The 15,442-nt window shown below is 39.4% G+C and overlaps 1 pseudogene; it reads right to left on the minus strand.

Moving 5' to 3' along the window:
• Positions 1-742: 742 nt before the first annotated feature.
• Positions 743-14,676, minus strand: LOC133751746 (pleckstrin homology domain-containing family A member 1-like; annotated as a pseudogene).
• Between the last annotated feature and the right edge of the window lie 766 nt (positions 14,677-15,442).

Consider the following 15,442-nt stretch of genomic DNA (forward strand, 5'->3'; position numbering starts at 1 on the left):
CAGCGCCCCGACCCGGACTAGAACCTGGTGTGCCGGCACCGCAGGTGGAGGATTAGCCTATTGAGCTGCAGTGCCGGCCTCTAAAATAAATTTTTAACAAAGGACCACAATTTTTTTAAATGGGTAAAAGAAAACTGATAAAAGAGCTTCAAAGTATATGAATTGTAAAAGTGGTAGAATTTAAATGAGAAAGACAAATCTGAAATTATATTTGATTTCAATACTTCTCAGTAAATAAAATAAGAAAATCATCAAGAATATAAAGGATTTACATGGCACCACCAATCATTTCAAGCTGATTCTTTTTTTTTTTTTTTAAGTGTCAGTCTGGCAATATTTCATTTGATAATATTAACCAAAAATAATCTAAAACTTCAATGGGAAGTCAAAGTAGCATTTTTTAAATGACTCAAATAAAATTAATAAGCAATTATAATGTCTTAGGTCGTTAAACATGTAAACTCAAGGTCACTATGAAAACAAGATTATCACACATACGTTTTTACCAATCCCATGAGAACACACAAAGTTGTAGATAGCCAATACTGGAACACTAGGTTTTCTTTCTTTCTCTAAGTAATTCTATTTCATTTGGCCACTTGCTAGATTCTTGGTTCACCAGCTTATAAAGAGTACACCTCAGGGGCAGTGTAACATGTGCATTAGGAACCCCTCACCGTCTAGCATCTTTGTCTGGAAGTGGAGGGTTCGAAGAGGCCGGCCGGCTCCACGTGCTTTCACGTCACACGTGGTTGCCTGGAAGGCTTGCGTCATCCGGACCCACTGAGTCTCAATCTTCTTCCTGGGGCCAATTTTACTTGGAGGTTTAGGCAGAGCTCGGTCAGTTACTTTGGAAGCTGGTTCTCTTGGAGAGACAGTCTGCACCTTGAAGTCCCCTGGCTTGACCTTGGCAAGAGATTCATAAAATCCGCGCTTCTCCACGACAAAGCTTGAGACCGGAGAGTTGCTGTTGGGGCCGCTGCTGCACTGGCGGGGCGGAAAGCGTGTCTGGTTCCTGAAGGACAGATGGAATGCTCAGCCGGGGCCTCGCCGTGCCGCAGTACCACCAGACTGCCTTAATCCCGCCCTGCATCTCCTCCGGCTGTCAACCTGCACAGAGGAAGTTAGCGGTGTTATCCCAATTCCCTCATTCTGTGTCACTTTGTTTACATTCCAGGACTTTATGACCCTCTGCAAGTGGTATTCCGTGGACAGGTTCCTCTTCTAGTTCAGATCTGAAGTAGCCTATTGTGTTTTCATCCAGCCGAAAAGCTCTTCCAGTTTTTTATTACTGCTCCTTGTTTTACGCAATATCCAGTTTTGATAACTGGATTTAGGACTTAAGTAAGGAATATGGCTTTGTGATCGTTTCAAATCATTTTTGTCAATACTTTCACCATGTTCATTTACTTCTTTCTGAGTTGGAGTAGTGATGGGAACACCACCAACAATATCTGTTCTGTTAGACGCTTGCCTCTTCCCACGTTGACCTCGGCGACTTAGGTTATCAGAACTAGGCTGTGAGTCTGACTGCTTTGCTGCTGTATGGAGAAAGGTCTTCCATCTGCTGCTTCACTCAAGTGGCCACAAAGGTCAGAACTGGGTGGAACCGAAGCCAGAAGCTTCTTCTGGGTCTCCCACATGGGTGCAGGGGCCCAAGCACTTGGGCCATCTTCTGCTTTCCCAGGCCATAGCAGAGAGCTGGATTGGAAAAGGAGCAGCCATGACTAGAACCAAAGCCTATATGGGATGCCGGCGCCACCTTGCCAGCCCCAATTTTAATCATTATATAAATGAGGGTACTTTAGAAAGTTCATGGAAAGTGAAATCAGAAGTGTGAATAATTTTTGTGCGAAATTCTTCTGAAATGCATAGTTTTTCTCACATTATATACTTTCTATGTATTATAAAAATTTTTTCAGCAACATAAATTCATACTTTCAATTCCATTTTTCACAAACATTAAATTTGATTTATATTTTTTAAATTTTTATTGAAAATTGTACATGTTTATGGGCTGCAGTGTGACATTTTAATACATGTATACAATAAGCACTGATCAAATCATGAAGATCAACATTTCCTCTATTATATTACTTATGATTGGAGGTTTGGTATTCCTTTCTTCTGTTTGTAAATAAAATATATCATAGGTTATTGTGAACTGTGGTCTCTAATATGCTATATCACACTAGAAACTTACTCTTTCAATCTAACTTTTATTTGCTGCTCAGTATCCAAATTCCTTCTCTCTTCCTCTTACCACCCCTTCCAGTCTCCAGCAATCACCATTCTGTGTTCAGATTGAGTTTTTGTTGTTGTTGTTTTAACTTCCATATATGAGGGAAGCCGTGGGATGATTTTTAGTTATGGGCTTATCTCACTTAACGTGATTTCCTCCAATCCTGTACATTTTGCTGTAAATGACAGGATTTAATTCCTTTTTATGGTGGAATTGTATCCCTTGAATATGTTTACCACATTTTATTTATTCATCTGTGGATGGACACCTTGATTGATTCTATATCTTAACTATCATGCATAGTGATGCTATAAAAATAGTGGAGCAGGTATCTCTTTGCTAAAATTACCTCATGTCTTTTGGATATATAATTAGTTGTGGGATTGTTGGATCATATGGCACTTCTACTAGTTTTTAAGGAATCCCCATACTGTTTTCCATAGTAGCTGTACTAATTTACATTCTCACAAGAGTTGTTAAAAAAAAAAAAAAACTCCCTTTTCAGCACATCCTTGCAAGCATTTGTTACTTTCAATCTTTTTGACAATAGTTATTCAAACAGGGGTGAGATAATATCTCAGTGTCGTTTAATTTTACTTTGCCTAATGATTCATGGCATTGAACATTTTTTTCCATGTATTCATTGATCATTGTGTCTCTTTTCTCAAGAAATGCTTATTTAGGTCCAATGTCCATTTCTTAACTGGATTAGTTTGATGTTATTGAGGTTTCTGGTTTTTGTTTTTGTTTTTGTTGATTTTGTTTTTGAATTCCTGATATATTCTGGATATCAATCCCTAGATAAATGGCATGTAAATATTTTCTCCCATTCTGTCAGATGTCACTTTACTCTGTTGATCAGTTTCTTTGTTGTGCAGAAATGTCTGTTCGATATAATCCAATTTCTATAGCTTTGTTTTTGTTGCCTGTGCTTATGCAAAAAAAAAAATAATAATAATTGCCTACACTGATGTCCTGGAGTATTCCCCCTATATTTTCTTCTAGCACTTTCATAGTTTCAGGTCTAGTATTTAAGTCTTTGAATCACCTTGAGTTGATTTTTGTATACAGTGAGAGATGGGAATCTAATTTCATTATTATACATTTATATGTTAAGTTTTGCCAGTACCATTTATTCAACAAACTTTCCCTTGTCCAGTGCATGTTTTTGGCACATTTGTCAAAAATGAGTTGGCTATATATATACAGATTGATTTCTGTTCCACTGATATGTTTGTTAGTTTTTATGCTAGTAACATACTGTTTAAATTACTGTAGCTTTGTAGTATGCTTTGAAATCAAGTATTGTGATGCTTCCAGCTTTTTTTTTTTTTTCCTTAAAATTGCCTTGGCTATTCTGGGTAATATTGTGGTTCCATTTGAATTTTATAACTTTTTTCTAATTCATTCTAATACCATTGGGGATCATATTGAATCTATAGATTGCTTTAGGGACTGTGGCTATTTTAACAAAATTAACTCAGTTAATGAAAAAGGAGTATCTTTCTATTTTTTTCATCAATTATTTCCTTGGTGTTTTATAATTTTATTGTAGAAATATTTTAGCTAATTGATTACATTTATTCTTGATTATTTAAGATTTTATAGCTATTGTGAATCGGATTGCTTTCTTGATTTCCCTTTCAGCAAGATAATTACTAGTGTGTAAAAATACTGCTGTGGGCTGGCGCCATGGGTCACTCAGTACTGCAGGCGGAGGATTAACTGGCATTCCATATGGGTGCTGGGTTCTAGTCCCAGTTGCTCCTTTTCCACTCCAGCTCTCTGCTGTGGCCCGGGAGGGCAGTGGTGGATTGCCCAAATGCTTGGGCCCCTGTACCCTCATGGGAGACCAGGAAGAAGCACCTGGCTCCTGGCTTTGGATCGGTGCAGCGCCAGCCGTAGTGGCCATTTGGGGAGTGAACCAACGTAAGGAAGACCTTTCTGTCTCTTTCACTGTCTATAACTCTACCTTTCAAATTAAAAAAAAAAATACTACTATGTCTGTGTTGTGGCGTAGCAGGTTAAGCCTCTGCCTGCAATGCTGGCATCCCATATGGGCACCAGTTCAAGTCCTATCTGCTCCACTTCTGATTCAGCGCTCTGCCAATGTGCCTGAAAAAGCAGTGAAAGACGGTTGGGCCCCTGCACCCATGAGAAAGACATGGAAGAATCTCCAGGCTCCTAGCTTCAGCCTGGCCAGGCTGTGGCCATTTGGAGAGGGAACCAGCAAATGGAATATCAATTCATTCTCTCTCTCTCCCCTTCCCTCTCCCTCTCCCTCTCTTTCTCCACCCTTCTCTCTACCCCCTTTATTCTTCCCTCCCCTAATCTTCCTCCTGCTCTCTGTAATTCTGCCTTTCAAAATAAATTTTTTAAAAAGTATTTTTTAAAAATGCTACTTTTTGGAATATTGATTTTATATCCTGTGACTTTACTAAAGTGGTTTATCAGTTCTCACAACTTTTTGTAAACAGGTTTTTCTACATAAAAAAGTCATCCACAAACACGAATTTTTGATGTTGCTCTTCATTTCTTTTTCTTCTCTAATTGCTCTTTTTTAAAAAATTTTTAGTTTTAAGATTTAACAAATTTTAACACTTTGTCACATTCACTTCATATGTAGATTTCATGTTACATACCCATTATACTATTTTTATTGAAAACAGGGATATTAATATCACAAAATGGAAGATTCTTGACAATTAACACGATCCAGGAGAAGTAGAGGACATTGTCTTGTTCATGGTATAATTCAGTGAAGCAATATTTATAACTATATAACCAAATGACATTACATACACAATTTTCATACTCTGCATAACTAACTTCCACAAATAAGAGAAAATATGATATTTGTTTTTGTGGGTCTGACTTTTGCTTAGCATAATGATCTTCAGGTCTATCCATTTTGTTGCAAATGTCAAAATTTCATACCTTTTTTTATGGCTGGGTCTCATTCCATCATGTATACATACAGATTTTCTTTATCCAGTCATTGGTTGATAGACATCTAGATCGATTCCATATCTTTGCTATTGTGAATTGGGCTGCTATAAATGTGGGAATGCAGGTATCTCTTTCATTTGCTGATTAAGCATCCTTTGAATATATTCCCAGGAGTTGGCTGGGTCATATTGTAGATCCATTTTTAGAAGAATCTGAATAATATTCTTTTCTGTAATGGTCGTTCTAATTTGCATCCCCACCAACCTTGCCAACATTTGTCTTTTGTTTGTTTTCTCAAGATCTTTACACATTACTTCCTTCCATCACCAGATGTTTCTTTAAGCTTAATAAATATATTTCTTATATTAAATGTACCATGCATCTTATCAGCATCAATATTTTTAATATTTAATTTATTTGAAAGGCAGAGTTAGAGATCGATCTTCCTTCTGCTGGTTTACTCCCCAAGTGACCACAACAGCTGGGGCTGGGCCAGGCCAAAGCCAGGAGCCAAGAGGTTCTTCCAGGTCTCCCACATGGATGCAGGAACCTAGACATTTAGGCCATCTTCCACTCATTTCCCAGGCACATTAGCAAAGAGCTAGATCAGAAGTGGAGCAGCTGGGACATGAAACAGTACCCATACAGAATGTCAGCATTCCAGGTGATGGCTTTTACATGGTGTGCCAAAATGCCGGCCCCATACAATAAATACTTTCATTTGCCACTTCTAAGGTTTTAAGAAACATTATAATTAGAACATGAAAAGCATGGTATTAATGTCTGAGAAGAACTTACACTATTATTTCAGAATATTTTCGATGACATTCACATTTTCTGAGAGAAGTAACCACAGTATAGCTGTCTGAAAATGGTAACTTTCCATTTCATTATTTCCCAGGGATGATTCTTTACTTTCAAAACTCACTAAAAGAAAAATATGCCTACAGTTCAAGAATCGGAGACTCTTTTAATCTCCTCTTCAAGGGAGACTGTGAATGCATAAATGTTTAAAAAATATATGTGAGGGGTTGGCGGTGTGGCTCACTTGGTTAATCCTCCGCCTGTGGTGCTGGCATCCCATATGGGCACAGGGTTCTAGTCCCAGTTGGGCGCTGGATTCTGTCCCGGTTGCCCCTCTTCTGGGCAGCTCTCTGCTATGGCCCGGGAAGGCAGTGGAGGATGGCCCAAGTGCTTGGGCCCTGCACCCCATTGGAGACCAGGAGGAAGTACCTGGCTTCTGTCTTCAGATCAGCATAAAAATATGTGAAATTCTACAGTATTCTCACAGGAAAAAAAAAAAAAAGAAAGCTGAACTTTGTTCAAAAATGCTGAATGTGTTTTCACACATGTGTTCTATGCTTTCTAAGAGATCATCACTACTAGCAATTTAAATTTGTGTAAGTCTAATGATAAATGTAGATAATATTATTTCAAGGTCATTTCATAAAATTACCTTCTAACAAAAGATCTCTCAACACAAATTCTAACTGACCAATTAAATCTTCATTTCAATTTAGATGATTGTAGGTATACATATGTTAACAACTTGATAGTAACTTCATATAAATAAAATTTTGCATAACAGTCATTTTCATTGAAGTGAGGTGATACCTCACTAAGATTTTTATTTGCATTTCCCTAGTGGCTAATTATCCAGAGCACTTTTTCATGCATTTTTTGGCCATTTGTATTTCTTCCTTTGAAAAATACTTATTCATATCCTTTGTCCATTTCTTAACTGGATTGTTTGTTCTATTGTTTTCTTGAGCAGCTTGTATAGTCTAGATATTAATTTTTATCAGATGCATAGGTTGCAAATATTTTCCCTGTTCTGTTGGTTATCTCTTTACTTTGTTTCCTTTGCTGTACAGATGCTTCTTAATTTTATGTAATCACATTTGTCTATTTTTGCTGTTATTGTCTGTGCTTTTGGGTTCTTCCCTAAAAAGTCTTTACCGAAGCCAATGTCTTGTAACATTTCCCTTATATTTTCCTCTTGAAGTTTGACAATTTTGGGCCTTAAGCTTAAATCCACACAATAAATACTTTTGAACAGTGTGTAAGGTAGGGTCTTGTTTCAAACTTCTGCATGTGTAAATCCAGTTCTCCCAAAACCATTTGAAGAGACACAGACTGTCCTTTCTCTGGAGAGTGATTTCAGCTCATTTATCAAAAATTAGCTGGTTGTAGATGTGTGGATTGCTCTTTTTTTTTTTTTTTTTTTAGATTTTTATTTATTTGAGAGGTACAGTTACAGACAGAGGGAGAGACAGAGAGAGGTCTTCCATCAGCTGGTTCACTTCCCAGATGGCCAGAATGGCCAAAGCTGGGCCAATCTGAAGCCAGGAGACAGGAGCTTCTTCCAGGTCTCCCATGTGGGTGCAGGGGTCCAAGCTCTTAGGCCATCATCTTACACTGCTTTCCCAGGCTATCAGCAGGAAGCTGGATCAGAGGAGGAGCAGCCAGGACTTGAACCGGCACCCATATGGGCTGCCAGCACTGCAGGCAGAGGATTAACCTACTGTACTGCAGCACTGACCCAATGGATTGCTCTTGATAATACTTCCAACACTACACTCAATAGGACTGGTGAAAGTAGACATCCTTGTCATCTGGATCTGAAGGGCAATGTCTTCAGCTTTTCCCAATTTAGTATGAGATTTGCTGTGCATTTGTTTTCACATTAATGAGAGAGGAAATTAGCTCTAAGTATGAGTAGGAATTAGCCTAAATTTCCAACCACTTTTCAAAATCTATTCTAGTTTATGAATTATCAACATCCTACTTTCCTTCTAGTATTATATTTAACCCATGTTTAAGTTGATCTATGTGAACTCCTTCAACTTCTGCTTTTTCAGCTCCTGAAATTTGATTTTTTTTTTTTTTAGGATCAGATTTGGAAATATCCTACTGCTACACATTTGAAGACCTGAGTTTCCTAATTTAAATCAGGTGTAGCAGAAAAGTAAGTACAAAATTAAACAGTAATTTCTGAGAGCTCAGACTTTGGGAGGTTTTAAGGAATTAAAATGCCCTGTTTGAATATTTGATGATTTTTGCGCTCCATATTTTTGGTTTAGGTTAATGTTTCCTGCATACATATCCTTTTAATTAAATATGAAGGACTTTTATTATCTCATCCAAAGCTGTCTCTGTGACTTCATCCTATCGTTTAGATCATTCCTTCCAATTTTTAACTCCCTGAGGATGAGTTTCTCTCAGCCTTTAGCTTTCAGGATTTCTCATTCTTTTCGTATGTGAAATGATTTATTATAGAACACTGGAATTAGTTTAAGCCTTCTCATGATGGTCAAAAGTAAATTCTGTGTACACGTAGAATTTCAAGAAGGAAAAGAACAGTTGTGGACTGCAGAGCTTTAAATTACCTAACTGGGCATCTCTGAAGCGCCCTGTCCATGCTGGGGTGTGTCTGGAGGATTCTCAGAGTATTGCCCAAAGGAAGTTCAAGCACAGAAGGCTTTGACCCATCCCCATCCTGCAAGTGACTATTATCTCCTGAGGCTAAATCTCTCCCAGCATATTCAGCCACTCAGTCCTGGATTTTACAGTGAGAGAAAACCCAGAGACTCTTTCCTTTTGTCTTTGTTGCGCTTGATTGGAGTTTGCTGTGACATGGGTGCCATGACAAAGGGCACAGTGGGAATGTTCACCTCTCAGGCAGCAGCAGGAAACTAGGGCCAAATCCATCCCACTCCTGCTTTCATATGGTTTGTGAGCTAAGAAGGGATTTTAATTTTTTAAATAGTAGAAAACAAAATAACAATATTTCATGAAACATTAAAATATGAAATTCAGATGTCAGTGATTATCAAGGCTTTATGGGAACACAGGCTTGTTTGCTCCTTTACATGTTCTCCATGGTTGCTTTCACTACAAAGGCAGAGCTGAGGACTTGTGATGGGCCCACAAAGTCTAACGGATACAATTTCCAGCCCCTTGCTGAAAACGTTAACTGGCGCTGCTCAGAAAGCTCAGACGGTCCTCTGCATCGTCCCATGGACGTTCTCATAGTGCATTAATTAAGCTCTGTATTGGGAGAAGTGACAAAGTAACTTCTCTATGGTGACTGGTACTCTTTGGAATCTTTCTTTTTTTTTTTTCATTGACTCTCCACATAAAGCTATTTCCTAATGTATGTCTGTAGCGTATTCCAAGAAGGCAATGTCTAATATCCTTCACAACTATGTGCAGTCACTTTAAATAACAATAAAAATTAAAGGAAAACTTCCATAGCGTTTCTGTGAATTACAATGTGTGTGAAAACAAGATCTTAAAAATCTAAGATATCTCACCCCTAAGAAATTCCTTCACTTATTCCATTCATACCTAATTCTACAACTTACAAAGAAATATAGTTACTCATATAAGCTTTTATGAAATTGTAGGGCTTTGTTAATTTTGCTGCCCTCAGAGGGGGCAAATCTGAAAAATCACTGGATTTTCACATCAATGAAGAATGGGTAAGATTCTACTAAAATATAGTATTCAGCCACTGACACAGCTCAATAAAGAGAAGGGCAGAAGGGGAGAAATAAGAAAGCAGACATGTAGTTTGGGGCTTCAATGATTTTTTTTAAAGATTTCATGTATTTATTTGAGAGGTAGAGTTACAGAAAGTGAGAGGAAGAGACAGAGAGAAAGGTTTTCTTTCCTCTGGTTCACTTCCCAGATAACTGCAGTGGCCAGAGCTGCACTGATCCAAAGCCAGGAGCCAGTTGGAAGAGGAGCAGCCGAGACTAGAACTGGCGCCCATATGGGATGCCGGTGCCGCTGGTGGAGGATTAACCTACTGCACCACGGTGCTGGCCCCAGGCTTTAATAATTTTTAAAAGCATCATATCAGAAGGATGTGGTTCTTGAGATTCCTACCAGTTTTGTCAGGACAATAGAAGCATCCTACTGGCCGGCGCCGTGGCTCAATAGGCTAATTCTCTGCCTGTGGCACCGGCACCCTGGGTTCTAGTCCCGGTCGGGGCGCCAGATTCTGTCCCGGTTGCTCCTCTTCCAGTCCAGCACTCTGCTGTAGCCCAGCAGTGCAGTGGAGGATGGCCCAAGTGCTTGGGCCCTGCACCCGCATGGGAGACCAGGAGAAGCACCTGGCTCCTGGCTTCAGATCAGCACAGTGCGCCGGCCACAGTGCACCAGCCGCAGCAGAATACCTTCATGGTATAGAAGCTTCATATCATGGTTGATAACCTAGTCAGACACTGTGTGTGTTCTACCCATAATTATGGTCTTCGATTCCTTTGCTGCTCTTCCCCAGTGGCTGACCTCAAAAGCCATTTGTTGGTTGTTCCTCCTCTGAAATAAACTTCTAAGGTGGTTAGCAAAGTTGACTACAAAGCATTTGAATCCTCCCCATGTGCTTGCAGCTCTAGCCAGTACTCTGCTTGTTTTTAGAAAATATTCGTGAAATCCTAACTACATTTTGTTGCCTCCTCTTCCCACATAGCCCATTCACCTTTGAACAATTTTTGATACCTTATCTCAAAAATAAAACAAAAACTGCAAGAGTTCAGGGGTTTTGTAACACATCTTCTATCCATGCTTAAGAAATCATATTAAATTCTGTAAACATCTACCAATGACAGCCTTTGATACCACATCTGTTATAATCTGAAGCATTTACAGGGACCAGAGTATTCTATCAAACCCAGCAGAGCTACTTTATAGACGCCTATTTCCACGTTCTTGACAACTCTGGCTCCTTGTCCCCATGGCACTGCTTCTGCTTTCTCTCTGGTCTGCCTCTAAATCGAGTTCTCACTCCCATCTGTCATTCCTAGCTTTCCTGGGATCCTTGAACATTATCAACGAAAAAATGCAAGATATATCACTCAATCTAAACAGTTCAGATTTCTAAATACCTATTCATACAGACCATCTTTCTTTTCCTCACAGCCACATTCATTCATCATCTGGAGGCTGGACTACTACAATTGCCTCCTCAGTAGTTTTTTTAGTTTTTTTTTTTTTTTTTTTTACTTCCTATGAGTTGAGTTCATAACAGGACCATGGAATAGCTTCAGATTGTCTCTAAATCTTTGAAAACTGTCTCCTTAAATGGTTTTTTGGATACGCTTAAAGGTTACAGGTTTGAAATCCTATTGTTGATTCATTTGTGTGTCAAAGTCTACAGTTTGACTTTGGTTCATTGAGCTGTAACTAAATTTTGGAGTAGGGCTGCTACTGATTTTTTTCTGTAACCTTTTCTGCATTATTTCTCTTCAGGCTATTTATTCAACAAGGCTCATAACTTCATAAAAGGAATGGCAGAGATTTTAGTCTATATGTATGCATAGATTCCAAAATTTTTGCACCATTTTTCCATGAAGTCTTTGTACTTCATGTACTTAATTGCTGTTGGCATAACAAAGTGGATGACTTGTTTTATTAATTACTATGAAAATTATGAACCTTGACGATATAATAATTGTGCCAATTATAAATTACATATATATGTGTAATATATAATATAATAATATATAATATATATATGAGAGAACAATTTTGGCATTTACCTGTTGAGTGAGTTTTCAAGTCCATAGGTTGCTACAGTTGTCAGGTGATCTATGATTTGGAACTACTTGGACTTGATTTGTGGGTGTGTGAACTGCTCTGCTTTAGGAGGGGAGGTGAATGGTGGTATGGCTGATATACTAAGGATGTAGAGTAAGAAACATGTAAATGCAAAACAAGACAAAAGATAATGTCAATTATGTAGACATGAAGGGAAATATATAATTTCTGGGGGTATTTAAAGGGTGTAGAAGACGTTATATTTATCATTATGTTCACTGAAAACATCAAACCTGTGAATTTACCACAATACTGTTTGTGGCAAGGCTTAGTAAAGAAAGAAACAGGAATGACTTAAGTTACTTCTCACTACAGTTTTCCTCGTATTTAAGTGGCAATGCATCCTGCAACTGTGGGTAAATGACCTTAGTCCAGCAAACATAGGTTTAGGAGTAAAGATTAACAGTCCTTAGCAGATCAAACATTTAGTCAACCTCAGCTTTTTCATTTATAAAATATAGCTACTATAATTTCACATATTTCTTGTAAATATCAAATGAGGTCTGATTCAAAGGTAAAGGTGATTTGTAGATTGCACTAAGTATGGTGAGAAAGAAGAATGATGAAATTCTCATGGTTGGTGTGCTGCACACTCAGAAATTTTATAGAATAGACCAGAGTAGGAGGAGGCTGGAAAATGCGGAGCTTCAGGGTATGAGCCTCACAGCTGCAAAACTGATTCAGTATTATAGTTCTTGCTAATAATTATTTAATATCCTTTATTCTAAGCAATCCCATCTTAAAAAATGGATATAGTCTTAGCATCTACCTTATCAGAATATTTCTGAGAATTGGAAGCACATATAAAGTGTCTGGTACACACATATCTATAAAAGTAGTGAATGACAATTATTAGAATTATCAAGTAGGGCAAGTTGAAGTAGAATTAGTGCCAACATGGCTTTCAGAGTTTCTAGTAATTATGGCAGATTAATTAAAAATAAAATAAACTCTATTTCTACAAATGCTTTGTATTAAATTCCTTTCATAAAAATTCTTAAAACAAGTAGACATTCCTCACAAGAGTTCTCTTTAAAACTTGTTGCAGGCCGGCGCCGTGGCTCAACAGGCTAATCCTCCGCCTTGCGGCGCCGGCACACCGTGTTCTAGTCCCTGTCGGGGCACCGATCCTGTCCCGGTTGCCCCTCTTCCAGGCCAGCTCTCTGCTGTGGCCAGGGAGTGCAGTGGAGGATGGCCCAAGTGCTTGGGCTCTGCACCCCTTGGGAGACCAGGATAAGCACCTGGCTCCTGCTATCGGAACAGCGCGGTGCGCCGGCCGCAGCGCGCTACCGCGGCGGCCATTGGAGGGTGAACCAACGGCAAAGGAAGACCTTTCTCTCTGTCTCTCTCTCTCACTGTCCACTCTGCCTGTCAAAAAAAATAAATAAATAAATAAATTAAAAAAAAAAACTTGTTGCAATAAAATGACCCCAAGCAACTAACCTGTGAAAATAAAGAATAAAACATGTCACAGTCATTTTTTTTTTTTTGGCTCATCCTAGTTGAGGTCTGAAAGTTAAGAACTGGGTTAGACATTGGCTTAAAGAATAATAGCCTGGTCGGCGCCGTGGCTTAACAGGCTAATCCTCCACCTTGTGGCACAGGCACACCGGGTTCTAGTCCCGGTTGGGGCATCGGATTCTGTCCCGGTTGCTCCTCTTCCAGGCCAGCTCTCTCCTATGGCCCGGGAAGGCAGTGGAGGACAGCCCAAGTCCTTGGGCCCTGCACCCGCATGGGAGACCAGGAGAAGCACCTGGCTCCTGGCTTCGGATCAGCGAGATGTGCCGGCCGCAGCGGCCATTGGAGGGTGAACCAACAGCAAAAAGGAAGACCTTTCTCTCTGTCTCTCTCTCTATCCACTCTGCCTGTCAAAAAAAAAAAAATTTAATTAAAGCCATGAAGTTGGTCACAAAGAAGCTTTGGGAGAAAGACAAACTGGATACTATGCTGTATTTTCAAAGCAGCATTCAAGTATGGCTCTCATAATGGGCATTTTTAACTTAAAGAAGCTTGTCAGTTCTGCAGAGCCAAAGCCCAAGTTCCTATACTACACTGCTAGAGTTACTTCTAACTCAGTGGCCTCATTCTGTAACTCTGCCTTGGTAACTGATTATTACTAACCATAAGTGACTTAGATGTGGCACTTTATCAAGGTTCAGCTAAATAGCAGCCACTGCTTTGTGGCTACACAGCCAGACTGCACAGCTGGACTGCCTCAATTTCAATCAACTTTGGCTTCCCTATTTATAAGCTGCAGAACCCGGGGCAAGCCACTTTCCTTTATGTGCCATACCTGTAAAATAATGTCATGAATACATTCCTTTTAGGGTGTGTGTGTGTGTGTGTGTTATGAAGCTGAAATAAACTGGTATTTGTAAACTGCTTATGGATGTACTGGTCACACATTAAAACCCTCCACAAATAGACGCTGTCATTATAAGAAGTTATTTCCCTAAGCCAATAATTCTCAAACTTTACCTGAATTGGAATTGTGTGGAAGGCTTGTCTAACATTCAGACCCCTAGGATCCATCCCTAGAGTTTCTAGTTCAGTTGGTCTGGGATAGAGCCTGAGAATTTACATGTTTAACAAGGTCCAAGGTGAGGCCAGTGCTACTGTTCTTAAGACCATATCTTGAGACCCACAGTCCTAAAACCTTAATTTCAAGTTCTCATCAAAGCTTAGATGTGGAAGTGGGCTTTGGCTCAGAGGGTAACCCTCTGGCTGGGATGCCCACGTTCCACATTGGAGAGCCTGGATTCAAGTCCCAGCTCCACTCCTATTACAGCATTCTGCTGATGCAGAGCCTGGGAGGCAATAGGTGATGACTCGAGGATGTGGGTTCCAGTCATTCCTATGTAGGAGATTAAGGTTGGGTTCATGGTTTCAGGCTTCAGCCTGCCCAGCAATTGTTGGCATTTAGGGAATCAACCAGCTGATTGGAGCATATTCTCTACCCCCCCCACCCCCTCTCCCTCCCTCCATCCCTCCCTCTCTCTCTCAAAAAAAGAAATTAAGTTTATTGTGATATTACTGCAGGGAATGCAACCAAGTCATTTTGGTTATATTAGTCCAGAGTTTATGATCAAAGTAACAGAAGTCTTATCTAGATTACAAGCAGCTACTAAATGTGGTCACATTGGTAGGGGTGGCTGAGAAACAGCTCTGCCTGAGGATGGTGACGGTGAAGAGAGAGGGGAACGCAATCCAAGTAGAAATAGTGGTATGAAATTCAGTACTCCAGATAATCCCTTTCAGAAGAATTCCTCTGAGTACAAAAGAATATTACTCAGCCTTAAAGAAAAGAGAGCCTGCCACCTGGCACCCACCTGGAGGAAATTAAGCCATGCGAATAAGGCATACTTTGGAAGAAAACTATTGCATGATCATACTTATGGCACCAAAAAGGAGTCAAATATAGGAATAGCGATAGGGGGTGGGGTGGAGAAATACATGTCATTAGGATACAAAGTAGAACCATGTGGTATGAACTAAAGATCTTATGTACAACATGAGAACTATCATTAATAACTGCACAGGATTCCTGCTTAAAGTAGACTTTACCTGTTCTTGACAGAGAAGGGGGGGGATTATGTGCAATTAGGGAAATCACTATAGTAATCATTTTACTTTCTTTGTGTATCCTAT

The sequence above is a fragment of the Lepus europaeus genome, chromosome 2 (assembly GCF_033115175.1).
Source record: "Lepus europaeus isolate LE1 chromosome 2, mLepTim1.pri, whole genome shotgun sequence".
Lineage (NCBI taxonomy): Eukaryota > Metazoa > Chordata > Mammalia > Lagomorpha > Leporidae > Lepus > Lepus europaeus.